General features: G+C 40.5%; 1 protein-coding gene across 13 annotated transcripts in view; it reads left to right on the top strand.

Annotated features, from left to right (window-relative positions):
• The window catches only part of CSGALNACT1 (chondroitin sulfate N-acetylgalactosaminyltransferase 1), a 360,764-nt gene that overhangs the window by 167,178 nt on the left and 175,186 nt on the right, over nt 1-18,400 (top strand). For 2 of the 13 annotated variants that reach the window (XM_050801852.1, XM_050801851.1), the window contains exon 3: nt 10,049-10,203. The exons of the other annotated variants lie outside the window; for them this stretch is intronic. The gene's annotated coding sequence lies outside the window, so the exon portion shown is untranslated. The remainder of the gene's footprint in view (nt 1-10,048; nt 10,204-18,400) is intronic. 13 annotated transcript variants of the gene reach the window in all.

Genomic DNA, 18,400 nt, shown 5'->3' on the forward strand with positions numbered 1-18,400 from the left:
AGGCAAATATCTGATCCAAGCTGATACTTTATTTTTTAATCAAAATAATATTTAAGTTCTTAAAATAAATGGTAATTAAAAATATTAATGTTTACCCTTAAATGTTTTAATAAAGAGTTGTGTGTTTTGAACTCACAAACATATATTGAGACTTGTTACTACGTGTTGGACTTTAAATGTGCTTTGTGGTTACCAGGTACTAATTCTTGGATTGGAATCCAGTCTCTGGTGAAAGTCTGTCATCCACAGAGAAATGAGAAAAATAGCGTGTTGTTTTCAAAGAGCTAATATTCACTCTAAAGGGATAACCTTTACTTTGAGTGTCTAGCCTTTTTTTCTTAATAAAATTTAAAACGGGATGGTTAATAAAATTAATGATAGTTAATTTAAAAAATTTTATTAGTAAAATAACATGTTGGTTTTTATTTAGGATTCTTAGGTGCAAGAAACAGAAATCAATGAGGCTCACTTAAGCAGGAAGGGAATCTATTGGAAGAATGCCCCACAGAATTGGTGGGGAGCCTGCAGAACCAAAATCTCATATATGATAAAAACTTGCAGACGGGGCTACTTGTATCATCAAATGTGTTTTCTAACTTTATAACACATGTGACTAGCCAACCTTATGCCAAGCCTGGAGGGTAGGTATATAAAAGTAGTAAAGGTCCTGACAGTAGGAAAAGAGATTAAATTAAAATTAAAGTCTGGGTGTGGTGGCTCACGCCTATAATCCCTGCACTTTGGGAGGCCGAGGTGGGTGGATCACCTGAGGTCAGGAGTTCGAGACCAGCCTGACCGACATGGTGAAACCCTGTCTCTACTAAAAATAAAAAAAATTAGCCAGGTGTGGTGGCGGGTGCCTGTAATCCCAACTACTTGGGAGGCTGAGGCAGGAGAATCGCTTTAACCTGGGAGGTGGAGGTTGCAGTGAGTGGAGAGCACGCCATTGCACTCCAGCCTGGGAGACAGGAGCAAAACTGTCTCAAAAAAAATGAAAGAAAATACCATCACATAATTTATAAAATTTGACTTTTATATATGTATATATAATATATAATGTATATATGAACATATATACATTACACAATATATGTATTATATGTATATATACATTATATAATATATGTAACATATAAAATATATGTATATATTATATATACATTTTATATATGATGTGTATATATACATTATATGTGTATATTTTGCATATATACATTATATAATATGCATATATATACATTATATAATATGCGTATCTATCGTATATACATTATATATAATATGCATATATATTTTGCAGCAAAGTGAAATAAAACTCTTACCTATAGTCTTGGAAAATTCATGTCTGTCCTAACTTGAGTCAGGACCTAAAGTTGGAATGAAGACGTTACCCGGGTGTGGAGTAGCTAATTGCATGTAGGCAGAATTGAGTTCTTTCTTTGGTAAATGGTCACCTAACTTTTCTTCCTTGAGGTCCTTGTTGTGTGTTTGAGTCTCAGTGCTATTGTTCATCTAACTGTAATTGGATACCACGTATTTTAAGTCGCATTTTTAGTGTTTAGTGCCAGATTGTACATATTATGTGTTCCTTGATTTCTCTCCAACATTTGACACTTTGACCACTGTCCTTACAGCTCTCACTTTCCTTGCCTTATTTTTATGTTGTGACAATAAGCTCTGGTAGAAAACACCGCTGGCTGTTTCTTCATAATCTCCTTTTCCATGCCTTAAGTATTGATGTTCTCTAGCAGTCCATGTTTTTCTGTTCTTTACATTCTCTTTCACCTGTGCAGTTGCTTCTGGTCTAAGTGGTGAACTTTTATCCAAACTGAGAATTTCAAATTTGTACCCTCAGCTCAAACCACTCCTCTGAGATGCACACTCCTAACCATCTTCACGGCATATTCCACAAGCACCTTTAATTCATGATGTCCCCAGCTGAGTTCTGATATTCTGTCTCCAAGTCACCATTCCAGTCCTTCTCCTTCCTTCATGAAGCAGCCGAGAGCGAGAGACAGGGAAGGAAATTAACAGTTTCAGCGCAAGGTTGAGAAGGGTCTTGAGACAGATGGGCTCATGGAGCAGTAAGTGGGCTGTCATCCAGCCTGGAGGGAAGGAATGTAGGAATCAGTCCCAAAAAGTGATGCTTGAGCAGAATTCTTGGAGCATGTGTAGGAATTTTCTGGGCAGACTGAGAGGAGCTGCACAGTGTCCTTTAACCTCAAGGATCTTTTTCTCTGTACTGAGTCTTCCGCTCATTTGATTTAAGATGAAAACCACCCTTCCTGATGTTATTCGTACCCTGCAAAGAAATCTACAGACTTCCTCAAAATAACAAATCATTGGGCCGGGCACGGTGGCTCCTGTAATCCCAGCATTTTGGGAGGCCGAGGCGGGCGGATCACGAGGACAGGAGATCGAGACCATCCTGGCTCACACGATGAAACCCCGTCTCTACTGAAAATACAAAAAAAATTAGCCGGGCGAGGTGGCGGGCGCCTCTAGTCCCAGTTACTCGGGAGGCTGAGGCAGGAGAATGGCGGGAACCCGGGAGGCGGAGCTTGCAGTGAGCCGAGATCATGCCACTGCACTCCAGCCTGGGCGACAGAGCGAGACTCCGTCTCAAAAAAACCAAAAAACAAAAAACAAAAAAAACAAAAAAACCCCACAAAGAAACAAATCATTGTATATTAATGGCAGCTGGGGCTTTCCAGCATGCAAAGGGTCAGCTAGAACCTGTGGCCCTAGTGTAGTCCGTGTGCCATCTGCAGGTATCTTCTGGGGGCACTTGAGAGCAATTGGGTCCCAGGCTCCACTCCAGCTACAGAACAGAGTCATTTGAGGAGCCTAGTTGTTGTGATGACCCAGGAGGACCACAAAATGATGCAGACTTCACTTCCATATGGTAAACCTTAGCAGCAAGGTCCCTATGTATCTTCATTTAAGTTTGGTATCTTCAGTTCTTTTCACTGTTCCTGCACATCACTTACTGCAGAGTCTTCAGAAGGCTGATGACTGAGAACTTAGGTTTATGTGCTTTGGTACCGTCGCGCTATTGATTGACAGTGAACTTCCTGCCATTAAGTCCATGTATTTCTGATACATATCATACATTCTTTAGCTGTGGTGCAGGCATCCTGTTTAGTTACTGAAGCAGTTAGCTTCTTGTACCCCAAAGTGCTACATACACATTTTACTTACTGAAAATATTTGGAAATAATTTCAGATTACAGATGCTCTTTGACTTAATGATGCTGTTATATATGGATAAGCTTATTGTAAGTCAAAAATATTGTTAGTCAAAAAGCATTTAATACCCTGATAAACCCAATGTAAAGTAGAAAAGTTGTAAGTTGAACCATTGTAATTGGGGCGCGGTCTGTGTAGGAAAGTTGCAAAAATAAGAATAGTACAAAGAGCTTATGTGTTCTTTACTTAGATTGACCTGTTGTTAACATTTTACATCATTTCCTTTTTTTTTTTTTTTTTTTTGAGACAGGGTCTGTCTTTTGCCCCCAGGCTGAAGTGCAGTGGTGCAGTGGCACGATCTTGACTCACTGCAGCCTCTGCCTCCCAAGCTCATGAGATCCTCCCACCCTAGCCTCCTAAGTAGCTGGGACTGCAGGTGTGTACCACTACATCTGCCTAAGTTTTTTGTATCTTTTGTAGAGACTGGGTTTTGCCATGGTGCCTAGGCTGGTCTCAAACTCCTGGGCTCAAGTGATCCACTTGCCTCGGAGTCCTGGAATGCCAGGATTACAGGCATGGGCCACTATATCCTGCCCATTTGCTTTTTATCCATGCTATTTGTATCTTTCTTCCCCCTCATATATATACATACATATGTAAACAAATACATATACTATTTTATCTGAACCATTTTAGAATAAGTGTATACATCACAGCCCTTTCCTGCTAAGTAGTATATTTCCTAAGAATAAGGATATTTTCTTATATAACAAAAGTGCAAGTATCAACATCAGTAAACTTAACATTTATTTGAATTTGCCTAATGTACTGGGTTCTGGTTTTGTAAATTGACTTAATGTCCTTTAAAGTATTTTCCCCTCTAGTACTAACATCAAGGATTGTGTTTAGTTACGATGTCTCTATGTTCCTTGAACCTGAAGCATTTTCATAGCCTTTCTTTGTCTTTTGTGAGAATGTTTTTGAAGTACACAATCTTTTTTTTTTTTTTTTTTAAAGGCAATTTCTGATTTTGGGTTAGATGAGTGATTCTTGTAATTGGATTCAGGTTCTACATTCTGAACAGGAATTCTACCTAAATGATGTGTTCTTATCAAGGTATTACATCTGTTCCTCATTAACAATGTTAATTTTGATGATGCAGTTAAGGTGATGGCAGGTTTTTAAAAATACTATATAGCTACTATTTTCTCCCTAAAACTAATAAGAATTGCTTTTATCCCTTTATATTATTTTATTTTTATATTTAATTTTTTTTGTGTCAAGAGGGATCTCACTATGTTGCCCAAGCTTGTCTGAAACTCCTGGGCTCAAGCGATCCTCCTGCCTCAGCCTCCCAGAGTGCTGGATTACAGGTATGAGCCACTCCACCCAGTCTAGACACTTATTTTTGATCCCTATCAGTCAAGTAGTGAGACCAATCCAGCTCTTGCTGCTGCTGTGGCTTCATAAGGAGGTGAGTCCAGGTCCTGATCGCTTCTTCTCAATATCACTTCTGTGAAAAAGAACCCTTCCTATTCTCTGCCCTATTTTGGAGATTGACCAAGAGGTATAGTTGAGAGATTCTTCAACGTTCTTAGTTCATGGTGCCATTAGCATCTCATTAATTTTTCCAATATCCCTTGTACAAAGGAAATACCTTATGGCTGAAAATTAAAAATTAAGTAGTTAGGGCTAGGCATAGTGGCTCACACCTGTAATCCTATCGCTCTGGGAGACCGAGGTGGGCAGATCACTTGAGGTGACGAGTTCAAAACCAGACCGGCCAATGTAGTGAAACCCCATCTCTACTAAAAATACAAAACATTAGCCTGGTGTGGTGGCAGGCACCTGTAATCCCAGCTACATGAGACACTGAAGCAGCAGAATCACTTGAACCCAGGAGGTGGAAGTTGCAGTTAGCCGAGATCGCGCCACTGCACTCCAGCCTGGGCAATAGAGCGAGAGTCCATCTCCAAAAAAGAAAAAAAAAAAGTAGTTAGGTCCATCGGCTGTGAGTATTTATGTCCTAGTGACTTAGAAGCTGTTTGAGAAAATAATATAATAAATTGGAAAAAATAATAGTTTGATCTCACTCTCGACCACAATTAACAGTGGAATGTGTGCATTTCTTGAGCACTGTGCGATGTCTCAATCTTGGAATCAGATTAGACACCACCTCATTTTGTGCAGCAGTTGCATTCATTACAGAAACCACTAAAAGGGAGGTTGTGCAAAGATATGATGTCGGCAAAAGGAATGTTGCTTAATCTAATGTTGATTGTATCATGTCTAATAGATGTGTACTATTACTACATTATGCTACAAAATTAAAATATCCCAAGGTGCCTCTGTGAATTCCCTTTGATGCCTCGGGGTACCTCAGTGCACAGTTTACTAATCATCAATTTAGGTAAAAGAATCTTTCTGGGGATGTTTTGCAGTCCTTTCGCCCGCAGCCACCCAAATATGTGTCTTAATGGCAGATTATGGGTTGAATAACTCTAAAGAGAAAAATGACAGTGTTGAGAGAGACAAAGAGAGAGATCAATACATTCTTGGCCAACATGATTAAACTCTGTCTTTACTGAAAATACAAAAATTAGCCAGGTGTGGTGGTGCATGCCTGTAGTACCAGCTACTCAGGAAGCTGAGGCAGGATAATTGCTTGAACCTGGGAGACGGAGGTTGCTGTGAGCTAAGATCATGCCAGTGCACCCCAACCTGGGTGACAGAGCAAGTCTCCATCTCAAAAACAAACAAACAAAAACTTTCCTAAAAGGAATTGGGGAAATTTGGAAAATTTAAGTAGCTTTAGAATGATAACTAGAAACTGCCTATTTTACCTAGTCTGAGGTTTTCAGAGGAGAGGATGTTGGCAGATGGTTTTCCCCTCAAAGAAACCTCCGCTGCTTTACCCAACCTATTGCAAATGAACGGAAATCAGGGATCATAACACCCTAGACAATCCTAGAAAGAATGGAATAGCGTGACATCTGGGAAAGGACTGTGAACCGAGTCAGCTGATCTTGGCTCTCAAGAGCTCCGTGACCCCAGTATAGGCTTGTCCTGTGACATAAAGGACAGTCATAATTCCTGGGCCCACTCAGTGATTGTGTCAACCAGAAGGCTTCCTCACCCCCACACATTTTCAAACACCCCTCAGCTACTATACATTGGGTAATGCATCAGGCTCCAATCCAGCACTTAACGAACAAATGAAGAAACTGAGACTCAGACATAAAAAGATGAGCTAAGGTAGTATACAGAAGTACAGCTAGGATCTGGTTCCTCTGCCTCCTGGCACCCCTGTCTTCTGTCTTGAACTCATGTCATGCACAGAGCAGCTGAAATAATTTCTTTCAATACCAACCTTGCAAGAAAATTGAAATGACAAACATCCAATTAATTTGACATTTATTTGGATTCCTAGATCTAGAATGAAAGCTTCACGAAGGCAGGGGTTCTTATCTCTTGTTCACTGCTGTATTTCCAACTCCTGAAATACTACTGCCTGGTGCATAAGAGGACCTCAGTAAATTTGTCCACTGAGTGCATGGGCACACTGTAATTTATGGGCAATGCTCACGAGCGATGTTTACATTTAGGAAATCAGTATTTGTGTAGGATATAAATCACTGAATTCTTTCTGAGTTTGCTTAGATGAACTTATTTCATAAGTTACTTGGAATCAAATAACACTCTACAGAAAAAAATCATATTTGTAATGAGTTCTTCTCACTGGCTAGAATATGAAATTAGGAGTATTAATAGGATACTAATAACTTTGTCAATTGAATACCTTGCCTATGGCATTTTTCATTGGTGTGTATATATGCATAGATATGTATATGTGTGTGTGTGTGTGTGTGTGTGTATATGTATCTTTTTTGGGGGGGGTGGGGGGACAGAGTTTCACTCTTGTCACCCAGGCTGGAGTGTAATGGTGTGATTTCTGCTTACTGAAAACTACCTGCCCACCCCAGACTGAAGCAATTCTCCTGCCTCAACCTCCCAAGTAGCTGGGACTATAGGCATGAGTCACCGCCCCCAACTAACTTACGTATTTTTTGTCGAGACAGGATTTCGCCATGTCGCCCAGACAGGTCTCCAACTCCTGAGCTCAAGTGATCCGCCCACCTCGGCTTCCCAAAGCGCTGGGATTACAGGCATGAGCCACCATGCCTGGCCTGTTGTTGTATATTTGTAATGCTGATCACAAAGGTATCACAAATATGAAACCCATCATAGCTGGAAGTTTATTACTTCTGTTGAGAGTTTAAAATTCTGACTCCCCAAAGGAGAAACAATGAGAAGAAAGCCTTCCACTTTGATAACTGTGGCATTCCAGGCCCCCTAGGTTGGAGAGTACTGGTTTCTCTTGTAATGCAGGAGTATTTATGCCCTTGCCACTAGCTGTTAATAGTAGAATAATATCATAGAGGGCATCTATATGTAATAAGGTACTTACAGGTTTGTGGTATTGCTAAGAACATGAAAAGGTCTGGTAATATTATTCCGGGAAATTCAGTGATGTGTGCACAGTCCCATATTCATTCACAACTTGATAGTTATTGGTGATGACTTAGGTTTGTTTATATTCGGACCAAGTTAGAAAAGGATTGAGCTGTTTGGAGCCCCATTCGAGGTGGGGGAGGATGGGACACAGCGTCCTTACCACCCATGACATTTCTCAACTTAGGAACAATGGCCCCACCCAGTAGCTTTTTAGAAGTGCTACATTTGGGGAAAATTTGATTCCAAGTTTGATTTACACCTCACTGCCGGTCATAGACTAAGCCAGTGTTTCTTAGCCTTTGATTTAGAGCTTTAAAAAAACTACAGATGCCTAAGCCCATCCCCAGAGTTTCTGATTCCGTGTGTCTCGGGCGGTGCCAGTTACCTGCAATTTTGAAAAGCATCCCAGGGGATGGTAATGCGTCTGCGAATGGAGTTAGTTTGCAGTGATTGCTGTTTTCGGTCCCGCAGCCCTGACTGTACAGCAGTGTGCAGTCAGCAAAGCCCTAAGGCCAATAACTCAAACACATTTTTAAATGAATGTTTGCACCGTACTGACCTTCCAGGAAATCTCTTGAAATCATTATTGAAGGACAAGCACATGAGACCAGCGTTTCCTGGAGTGTTTCCTGGAGACTACTAGAGTTGTGAGATATTTTTCAAAGAAGAATTTTGTGATCAAATAAGTTTGGGAAAATACTGTATAATGGATTCCTCTCTCGTAGCGTACAACGTACCTTAGCCTAGGAAGGTTCTGGGAGTTCTAAAGTAAGGACATGTTTTGTTTAACCTCCGGGTTCCCAATTTTCTTCTCCACAGAATCCATTTGCAGCTGGACATTTGTCAACCTTCTTAGGTACAGTGTCCCACCCAGTAGCCTTTGAGGAGTGCTGCATTTGGGGAAAACCTGATTCCAAGTCTGACTTATACCTCATTACCAGTTGTAGACTAAGCCAGTGTTTCTCACCCTTTGACTTGTAGCTTTAAAACATTCTACAGATGTTCAAGCCCATCCCCAGAGTTTCTGATTCTGTGTGTATGGGGAGGTGCCAGTGACCTGCGATTTTGAAAAGTGTCCCAGGGAATCTTACATGTTGTAGAGGTTGAGAATCACTACATTAGGAAGAGTTGTCTAAGTTCTTCTTCTCCTTCTTCTTCTCCTCCTCCTCCTCCTCCTCCTTCTTCTTCTTCCTACTTTTTCCTCCTCCTTCCTCCTTCTTCCTCCTTCTTCTTCCTTCTTTCTATAAGGCTACAGTGTATGTCTCCATTTTACAACTCTGTATGTTTGTTAGTGTTTTCTGAGATGGAGTCTTTCTCTGTTGCCCAGGCTGGAGTGCAGTGGCACGATCTTGGCTCACTGCAACCTCCCCCCTCACAGGTTCAAGCAACTCTTCTGCTTCAGCCTCCCAAGTAGCTGGGATTACACTCAACACCATGCCCAGATAATTTTTGTGTTTTCAGTAGAGACGGGGTTTTGCTATGTTGGCCAGTCTGGTGTCAAACTCCTGACCTCATGTGATCTGCCCACTTTGGCCTCCCAAGGTGCTGGGATTACAGGCATGAACCACCATGCCCAGTCCCATTTTAAAACTCTTTTTGTTGTGAAGCATGTTTCCTAGAGGGAGTTGGTTTTGTGTTGAAAGAAAACTGAAGTGATGTAGGGAATCTGAGGTCCTTAGCCTCCTGGGGACTCTGCCTCCTGTTCCCAGACTGGGCATTGGCATGGTTCCATTGCACATCTGGACTTGCAGGTTAATTTGAGATACAAAGAAGCAGTAAAGAGGGTCAGCACTGTTGAGGGGATTTCCTGAGCTCCTCAGGGCAGATACTACTGGGACCTGGAACTCTGGTTGGACAATACAAATGATAATTTGGTGACATGGAGGTTGAATTGAAGCTTTCTTGGTGAAACATTCTTTGTATAGGTTCTTCTCATTTTACACCTCATGGCCTAACACCTTCTAGAATAGAATCTCCATTCCTCAGCACCATGTTGTGAGAAGCCAGGCAGGAAGTAGTGCAGTAAGATTAGCGGGTTTTTACACTTACCATTCAGGGAATTAATATGGGAATAGTAAAGGGGTGTGTCACAGCCACAGGCTTCTCTGATGGTTGTTTTCCAAGGAAGAGCTCAAACGACAACATCCAAGGCTGAGATGAAGTCAGAGGAATCTACCTATACCGTGATGACCGTCTCATCGCTAGTGGAAAATGCCCAAGTAGCTGTAGGTTTAATCAGAGGCAAGAGAATCAAGGTTGTGCTTTTGTGGCCCATGAGTGCTTTGATGAGGACGTTTGTGTCTTTCTTTCTTTTTGTCCCATGTGGTCATTCACCTTGTCACAGAAGTTATGCCAGTATTTACTAAAGAGTATCATCTCAAACAGCAAGCGGCTCCTTTCAGTTAACCTGTGGTTGGAGGAGAGAACCTTTGCAGGGCTGCATTCTCTTAGCAGTGCTCTGAAGCGATTTGCCCGAGAGTGGACCAGAAGAAAGGAAAGGTGAGCCAAGCACTCTGAGTGTTCCAAGCACCATGTAATCTATTTTACGTATCTAATTCTCTCATGTATTATCATTAATAACCCTGGGAAGTACTTCTTTTTTTTATTTATTATTATTATTATACTTGAAGTTCTAGGGTACATGTGCATAACGTGCAGGTTTGTTACATATGTATACTTGTGCCATGTTGCTGTGCTGCACCCATCAACTCGTCAGCACCCATCAACTCGTCATTTACATCAGGTATAACTCCCAATGCAATCCCTCCCCCCTCCCCCCTCCCCATGATAGGCCCCGGTGTGTGATGTTCCCCTTCCCGAGTCCAAGTGATCTCATTGTTCAGTTCCCACCTATGAGTGAGAACATGCGGTGTTTGGTTTTCTGTTCTTGTGATAGTTTGCTAAGAATGATGGTTTCCAGCTGCATCCATGTCCCTACAAAGGACACAAACTCTTCTTAGTAGTTCTTTATGGAATAGATGAGACCCAGTGGTTCAGGGAGATAAGATAACTTGTCCAAGGGTACACAGCTAGAGAGTGATAGGGCTGAAATTCAGACTTAAGTCTGTTGGGTTCTAAAGTCCACTTTGAGGTCCCCCTGACCTATCCTGCTGTCTGTGGTTGGTACCCATGACAGTGTCACCATCCGTCACTTCAGAACATCTTCTTTGCTGTTGAACTGGATGGCAAGCCCTTAATTCCGTTAGGAGAAAAATCATAAAGAGATGCCTTATAACTGATGCTTTAAGGTTACCTTATACTGCTATCAGCCTTGCACTGCAGCTGTCAGTAGTTATTCTAGGACACACTGTGAAAGAAAACAAAATCATAGCTAGTCAGAGGATCCCTGCATTCATCATCATTAAGTATATTTAGATTATACTTTTGATTTCTGAGTAGTCAATTGCATTTATTAGCAATACTTTTTGTCTAGAATTTAGTGGCATTAGCCAGAATTTTATAATGGCATAAACAATACCCTGGAGGAAATAGGATATCACCGTGTGGTACAAAGCTAACATTAGTAAAGTAAATATTAATCCAAGGTTGACCATTAGCCTAAACTTTCTCTTCAGATTCCAAGATAAGCTTTACTGTGTCAAAAAAAATTATTTCAGCCCAGTTTGACATTCTAATATGAAAATCACCAAAGACTTGCAAAGGCCCAGTATGAGTAATATTAACTGGCTCCATAACTTAATTACAGAATACCAATAACATTGCCTGGGACCACATGATTCTAAGCTTTTATCACAAGATTTCTCAAATGTTAGCTCTGGGACATGATCGTTTAGTTTGACTATTATCTTCTGCAGATGAAGAAACAGCAGAGGTAGGTGATGTTTCAAAAGTCACAAGGCTGGGTGGATCACAGAAATGGCCTCTTTACTACTTACTTTTTCACTTTAGTTTTGCCTTTAATTGGAGTATTTTTAAGAAACACTTGGGCTGAGTCTACAAATGTAGCAGACTATTAGGTGTGGCCCAGTTTGTACTTATGTGTTACTCAATCTCAACTGATCAACAGAAACATGCCGCAGAGGCTGCAGGGTGTGTAGAGTGATGGCTGTCAGTATTCAGCCTCATTGGTCTGAGTTCTCTCAAACCCAAAGTGTGAGTAGGTGGCCAACAGATTTTGGAAGCCTTTGAAATATTATTCTAGTTGCTTAGTTACTGCAGAGCAATCATTATTTTTTCATTGGCGGTTCTAACCCCAATGTGCAGGCTTTGTGGCTGCTTCAAGGTAGCAGTGACAGGAAGAATGAGGAGTTTAAGCTGAAACTGAATGTCTGAAAATGAGCATAATCCTGAGCAAGGCTTGCTATCAGAGTAAGTAATGGTTGATGATGTTAACAAAAATTGTATGTACTTCTCTGCAGCTATGTTCTTGTGAATTATACTTGCTTATTAGTAGAAAATACTGAGATTTGGTAGCCTAACACATTTTGAGAGTGTCAGTTAGAATGGGATCAAATAATTATACTTTTAATGCTGGAAGTTGATCTGATACTATATATAGGGCATAATTTTGCATTAGATCCAATGCAGCTTAGGATTTTTTCTTCTGAAGACATTCCCAGATAAACATAAGCTGAGGGAGTTTGTTACCACTAGACCTGTCCTACAAGAAATCCAAAGGGACTTCTGAGGGCTGAAATGAAAGGATACTAGAGAATAAGTCAAAGATGTATAAAAAAAAAAGTAATATCAGTGTAGATAAATACACAGACAATTATAGAAGCTAGCGTTGTTTTAACAATGGCTTGGAACTCTACTTTTTGTCTTCTATGTGATTTAAGAGAATAATGGATTTTTTTTTTAAAAGGTATTGATTTATGTTTTTCGATACACAATGTACAAAGATGTTGTATTTCCCCTTAGCTTTACTAAGGTATGATTGACAAATAAAAATTGCATGTATTTAAAGTGTAAAAAGAAAAGTAACTTTTTTCTTCAGTGTATGTGTCCATGTCAGTGGTTGCCCTCGGGGTCTAATTTGGCTATTAGCCCATTCCATTTACTGAGACTTCCAGCTGAAAAATTATTTGAGGTACCTCAAAATGGGACCTGTTGAAATGGCTGTCTTTCTCCAAGTGAGCCTGTTATTTGGTGCTCTTTTTACTACAAGTGAGAGCAACCCCAGTTCATACTGGCTGTAGCAAATAAGAGAATCTGTGGGCTTATATACATACACAGGGGCTACTGATTTCTAGGATGCCTTAATCCAGGGACTCAGATGCCTTGGCTTTGCTCTTTATGGTGGCTTCCTTTTTAGTTAACGGTAAAAAAAAAAGGCTACAGCATCTCTAAATTTAAGTCAAGCTGAAGAGTGAGCATGCCTCTCTATGTCTTTCCAGCAGATCCCAAGATTGACTCTCACTGGCCTTGACTGGGTCATGTGTCTATCTCTAAACCAATCTCTTTGACGGGGTGGATTGAATACTCAATTGACCAGCTCTTAGTCATGTGTATCACTCCTGAAGCCAGACGATTTTCTTCACACCTGAAATACAGAAAATGTTGGTTTTACTAGGGGCTCTCAGGCTCTTTAAATAAAAATATCAGGACTTTGAGGGCAAATAGGCAATAAAAGTTATATTCCTCAACCTGCCCTATACAGTTTTGCTAATGTATATTATAAGTTTTATATTATCTAAGTAGTCTTTCATTAGAAGTGCTGCTTTTTTTTTTCCTCATAAGGTTTGTCTATTGGTGTATTTGAATTATCTGTGAAAACTTTAATCATATTCTTCTAGTATGCTGCATTCACCAGCATAGTATTTAAAATCCCAATGAATGGAGGAATATAGTCACTTGCAGTGCCTAGTTATAGCCATGACCCTCCTAAGAAAGGGCCAAGTTACAGGACATTACTATCTGCAAGCTGATTTGTATTTATATATATATATAATATCTATCTATATGTATATAGATATTATATATTGTATATTTTTTTGCTCCAGCAGCTCTAGGACTCATGTGGGTAACAGAGATAGCTGAAATAGAGCCTGGGCTGGTAGTTGATCATCTTTAAGAAAAATTGTAAGCTTTTGCATCTGAATTCTTTTCCTGTTAACGAAGATGAATAATTTTCTAAATTGAGAAAGTGAGAATAAATTTGTTAATCCTTTGAAATTATACTGAGCTCACCATTTAAAAATATCTACAACAGCAGCTTTCTGTCTACATGTTAAGAGACCAATCTAACCATATCAAGATAATCCATTTTTATTCCCTGCTTTATGAGCCTTGGGTCCCCAGAAAGTGAAATTATGAGTATGTATTAATATATTATTGATACTCAGTAGCTGATGTATTTTACATGTTCATTCCAGGAGTTAGAGAAGCCCAGACTTCAATTAAAGTATTTTTATACAGTAAGTGCCAGGTTTTTTTTTGTTTGTTTGTTTGTTTTTTTTAAGACAGAGTCTCACTCTGTTGCCAGGCTGGAGTGCAGTGGCGTGATCTCGGCTCACTGCAACCTCCGACTCCCTGGTTCAAGCGATTCTCCTGCCTAAGCCTCCTGAGTGACAGGTTTTTAAAACAAAACAAAATGTGTATTTCACAATTAATATGTTGCACAATTCTGCCACAAATTAATACAACATTTTAATTTGGGGACTTTAAGAGGACATTATTTGAACCTTATCTTTAGTTTTACTAATAGCAAAGTGGGTGAGAGGGGATATCAAAATTTCATAATTAAGTATGAAACTATGAGTCAGGCCTGAATATGCTATTTATATCTTGCAGTATTACCTGCTCTCCTATTCCTCCCCAATCCCAGCTGCTTTTAAGATTTTATATTTGATTTTCACAGTTTTACTGTGATGGCTCTTAGGTATATTTTATTTATATTTCTCCTAATTGTGGTTCATGGAGCTTGTTGGATCTCTGGCTTGATATCTTTCACCAGTTTTGGAAAACTCTTGGTGGCTGTCTCTGAAGCTATTGATTCTTTCTCATGGTTCTCTTTTCCTTTTGGAATAATAGTATATTACTTCTTCATGTCTTAAATGTGACTTAAGCTGTTTCTTGTATTTTCAATTCTTTTGTTTTTCTCTCTGTGCTTCTGATTAGCTTTTCTTCTACTAACACCTGTTTTACTCCAATAAAACTTTTCTGTGTCTACCCTTTTAAACTTATCTATTGAGTTTTTAATTTCAATGATTGTATTTCAGTTTTCCTCTTTTTATAGAGCCTAGGTATCTGGTAAGATTCTCTATCTTTAACATATTTTTTGAATGTAGTAATTGTAGTTATAGTAAAATTCTATTTTGATGAATAAAATACCTAGATTACCAGTGAGTCTATGTATTATCAGTTTTTTATCTTGGTTTTGGTCATTTGATCTTGTTTTCTGTCATGCTTTGTAATTTTTTATTAAGTGCCTCATACTCTATGTGAACATTTTTAGGCTCTCTAGATGCTGCTATACTCCTCCAGGGAAGATCCATTGTTTTCTGTTGGCAGTAGGATAAAGATGTTCATCTAGATTGAATCAACAATGATGATAATTGGAGTGAAATTTCAAGTTAGTCCGTTTTCATTCAGTTTATTTCTAAGGTATAAGCCATGGAGAGTCTCAGCAGAAAGCCTGCAGTATTTACCAGGACTCTGTCCATAGTCGGCCCTAAATGTCAACTCCTGAGTTGAGTGGCACGGTCATAAAGCCAGCTTAGCTTTTTAGCCTCTTAGCAGAAGCTTTCTGTTTATTTTCTTGTCCTTTTACAACTCAAAGCTTTGGAGTGCAAAGGCTGGAAAGAATGTTTGGTTCATTTTTCTGAAGCTGTCTTTCCTCTCGAATCTTTGTGCCTCGTGTTCTGGCTGCATTGGGAGTCCTAGATTTCGTTTTTCATCTCCAGGCTTTGGGTTGCAGCTGTCTGGTTGGCCAATGTGGCCTGGCCAGAAATCAGTGACTGCTCTGAAAAGAGCAAGCAGTGCAAAGGACGGTCTCCCCTCAGGGTGTTTTCCTTCGCCCCTCAAGTGTTGCGTGCCTTGATTGAAGACCAAAGTCTGCAAACAGCAAACAGCAGCTATTCCTCCTTCTCTTCCTCCTCCTCCTTTCTGTCCTTTCCCTTCCTTCTTCATCCAGCTTTTGTAATTGTTCTCAGTGGGAGACTTAGTGTGGTATTACTGTTACTTTCTGTAATTCCTGTGCAATCCAAGTTTTTCCATGACTGCAATACGTATGGTAGTATTATCTATTCATATCAAGGTTTTCCTATGGGAAAATAGGGTAGGCAAATACCATAACTGTTTTTCAGTTAAAATCATGTTATATGCTATTAGTATTCATCCTTTAACTTTTTGTTGATTCAGTGTCGAACATGCTAGAAGCTGAGGACACTGCTGTGAACTAAATAGGCATAATCCCTGCCCTTGATTGAGGATCTACAGTATGGTAGAGACAAATACCTATGTGTCCATCTCTATCTCTACTTAAATCTACATCTATATATAATTACATATTATTGTAAGAGCTACAGAGGAAAAGTAAAATGAATTATGAAAGAGACTTAGAACACTGACTTAATTTACACCAGGGGAAAGGTTTTAGAGAATGTGCCCCTTTGGAGGTGTTGGCTGAGACCCGTAGTGAAAACCAATTAGCCTGAGCTTTCTAGAAGAAACAGCACGTGTGCTGCAGACCCTTTCAGCCAAGAAGTTGGTTCATTTAAAGAACTGAAAAGATGCCAGTGAGGCTTTCAGCAGTGTAGAGGACATGGAGGGAGTGGGAACAGAGGAAAGTGATGTGAGCTGAATTTGGAGCTGGGGCCAAATCAAAGTGGGCCTTTTAGTCTGTGCTAAGGATTTTGGAATTTCTCCTAAAAGATGTGGGAAACCGTCACAGGATTTTGAGTACGGCACTTTCATGGTTGACAGTTATCACTCTGGACTGGGTGTGGTGGATAGGCTCAGGTTCATTTTTACATAAATGTTTTTGGTGTTAAAACTTCCTGATTGAGTCAGGGCGCTGTGACTCATTACTGGATTCTCAGCACTTAAGGATGTGAGGCAGGAGGATCACTTGAGGCTAGGAGTTTGAGACCAGCCTGGTCAATGTAGCAAGACCCCCAAGAGAAAGTACAGAATAAGGAAGGAGAGGGTGGTTTGCAGGGTCGACGTGATCTTGATATCAGATGGGATGAAGATTCAAAAATGTTGGGATTCGGCAACATGGAAATCAGGGGTGACCATCAGAGGGACAGTTTGAGTGGAGTGGTAGAGGTGGATGTCAGAAATCAGACTGAGTCAGACTGAGGAATCAGGAGAGAGAAAATAGAGATACCTTGAGTCAGTGCCTTTTTAAGGAACTTGGTGGTGTAGGCCTAGAGGAAGGTGTGTAGCATAGTTTTGAGTAGTATCTAACACACACACAAATGTAAGTTCACAGCGAATACAGGGATGGTAGGATCTGCATTCTTGCAGATCAGAATCTAATCATGTTGCTTGTGTATTAAAGTACAGGCTAAGCTACCCCCAAATGCAGTTGCTTAAATAAAAGTTAGTATTTCTCTCTTAAAGTCAACAGATGATGATTGACTCCGCATGCAAGAGAGGCTATAGGAAAATAAATGTTTTCTTCCTCCAGGCAGCAGGGTCACAGGTGGCTCACTCCTAAGTATAGGAAGGATGTACACAAAGTCCCAGAGCATGACAAATGGTCACTCCAGTGCGCCATCCTAAAGTCCTCTCCCTTGACTTTGTGCTGGCCTAGCTCACATAATAGGGCTGGACTTTTGAGAGTGATAATGCTAGAAATGGTGATAAATTTTGTATTTGAATTGCAAGTGGCATAGTGAATAGCTAGGGGGATAGAATTTGAAGATGGCATCATCGATAGCCAACGTGTTGCCTTACACTTGAGGGACGACCTGCGGTGCCACCTGCACCTGGACCATGAAGGTTGGAGCTGATCTGGAACATGTTCCAGCCCATCTGCTGAGTGAAAGCAGGCTGCGGCACTGGCGTAATTTTTTCCATTGCTCCAGTCAGTGTGGCCACACCTATGGGATCCAGTTATCCCGCATGCCAACCAGCTCTTTATTTTTCCTTTGAATTAACTGTGGCAGAGGGCTGGCCTAATGTCTCATGTGATGTGATGCCAATAGTTTGGCTCGGCCATTGGCTGTGAGTGCTCTCGGGGACCTGGGAGGCATCTCAGCCGCCAATCTAATTTTACAGTTAAAGACACAGTCTTAACTGCAAAGTTGCTGCAGCTTGTTACTCAAGTCAGACGGCTGGAAAGCAGCAAGGCCTGGACCGAAACCCATACCTTGTTATTTTAAACCCAGTGGAAGCGTGTCTTATCCACCCTTATGTTTTCGTTGTCTGGCATGCTAACCTGATACCTACTAGATGCAACAGGATAGTTGGAGTTGCTAATTAAAATTTTCCTTTCTTGTTTATTTTTAATTTTTTTTTTGAGACAGGGTCTTGCCGTCACTGAGGCTGGAGTGCAGTAATACAATTACAGATCACTATAACCTTGAGCTCCTAGGCTCAAGAAATCCTCTCACTTCAGCCTCCTGGGTAGCTGGGTAGCTAGGACTACAGATGTGCGCCACCATACTCGGCTTTTTTTTTTTTTTTTCAGAGTTGGGGTTGGGCTTTGTTGTCTAGGCTGGTCTCAAACCCCTGGTCTCAAGCAGCCCTCCTGCCTTAGCCTCCCAAAGCACTGGGATTACAGGCC

Source organism: Macaca thibetana, chromosome 8 (genome assembly GCF_024542745.1).
Source record: "Macaca thibetana thibetana isolate TM-01 chromosome 8, ASM2454274v1, whole genome shotgun sequence".
In the NCBI taxonomy this organism is placed as follows: domain Eukaryota; kingdom Metazoa; phylum Chordata; class Mammalia; order Primates; family Cercopithecidae; genus Macaca; species Macaca thibetana.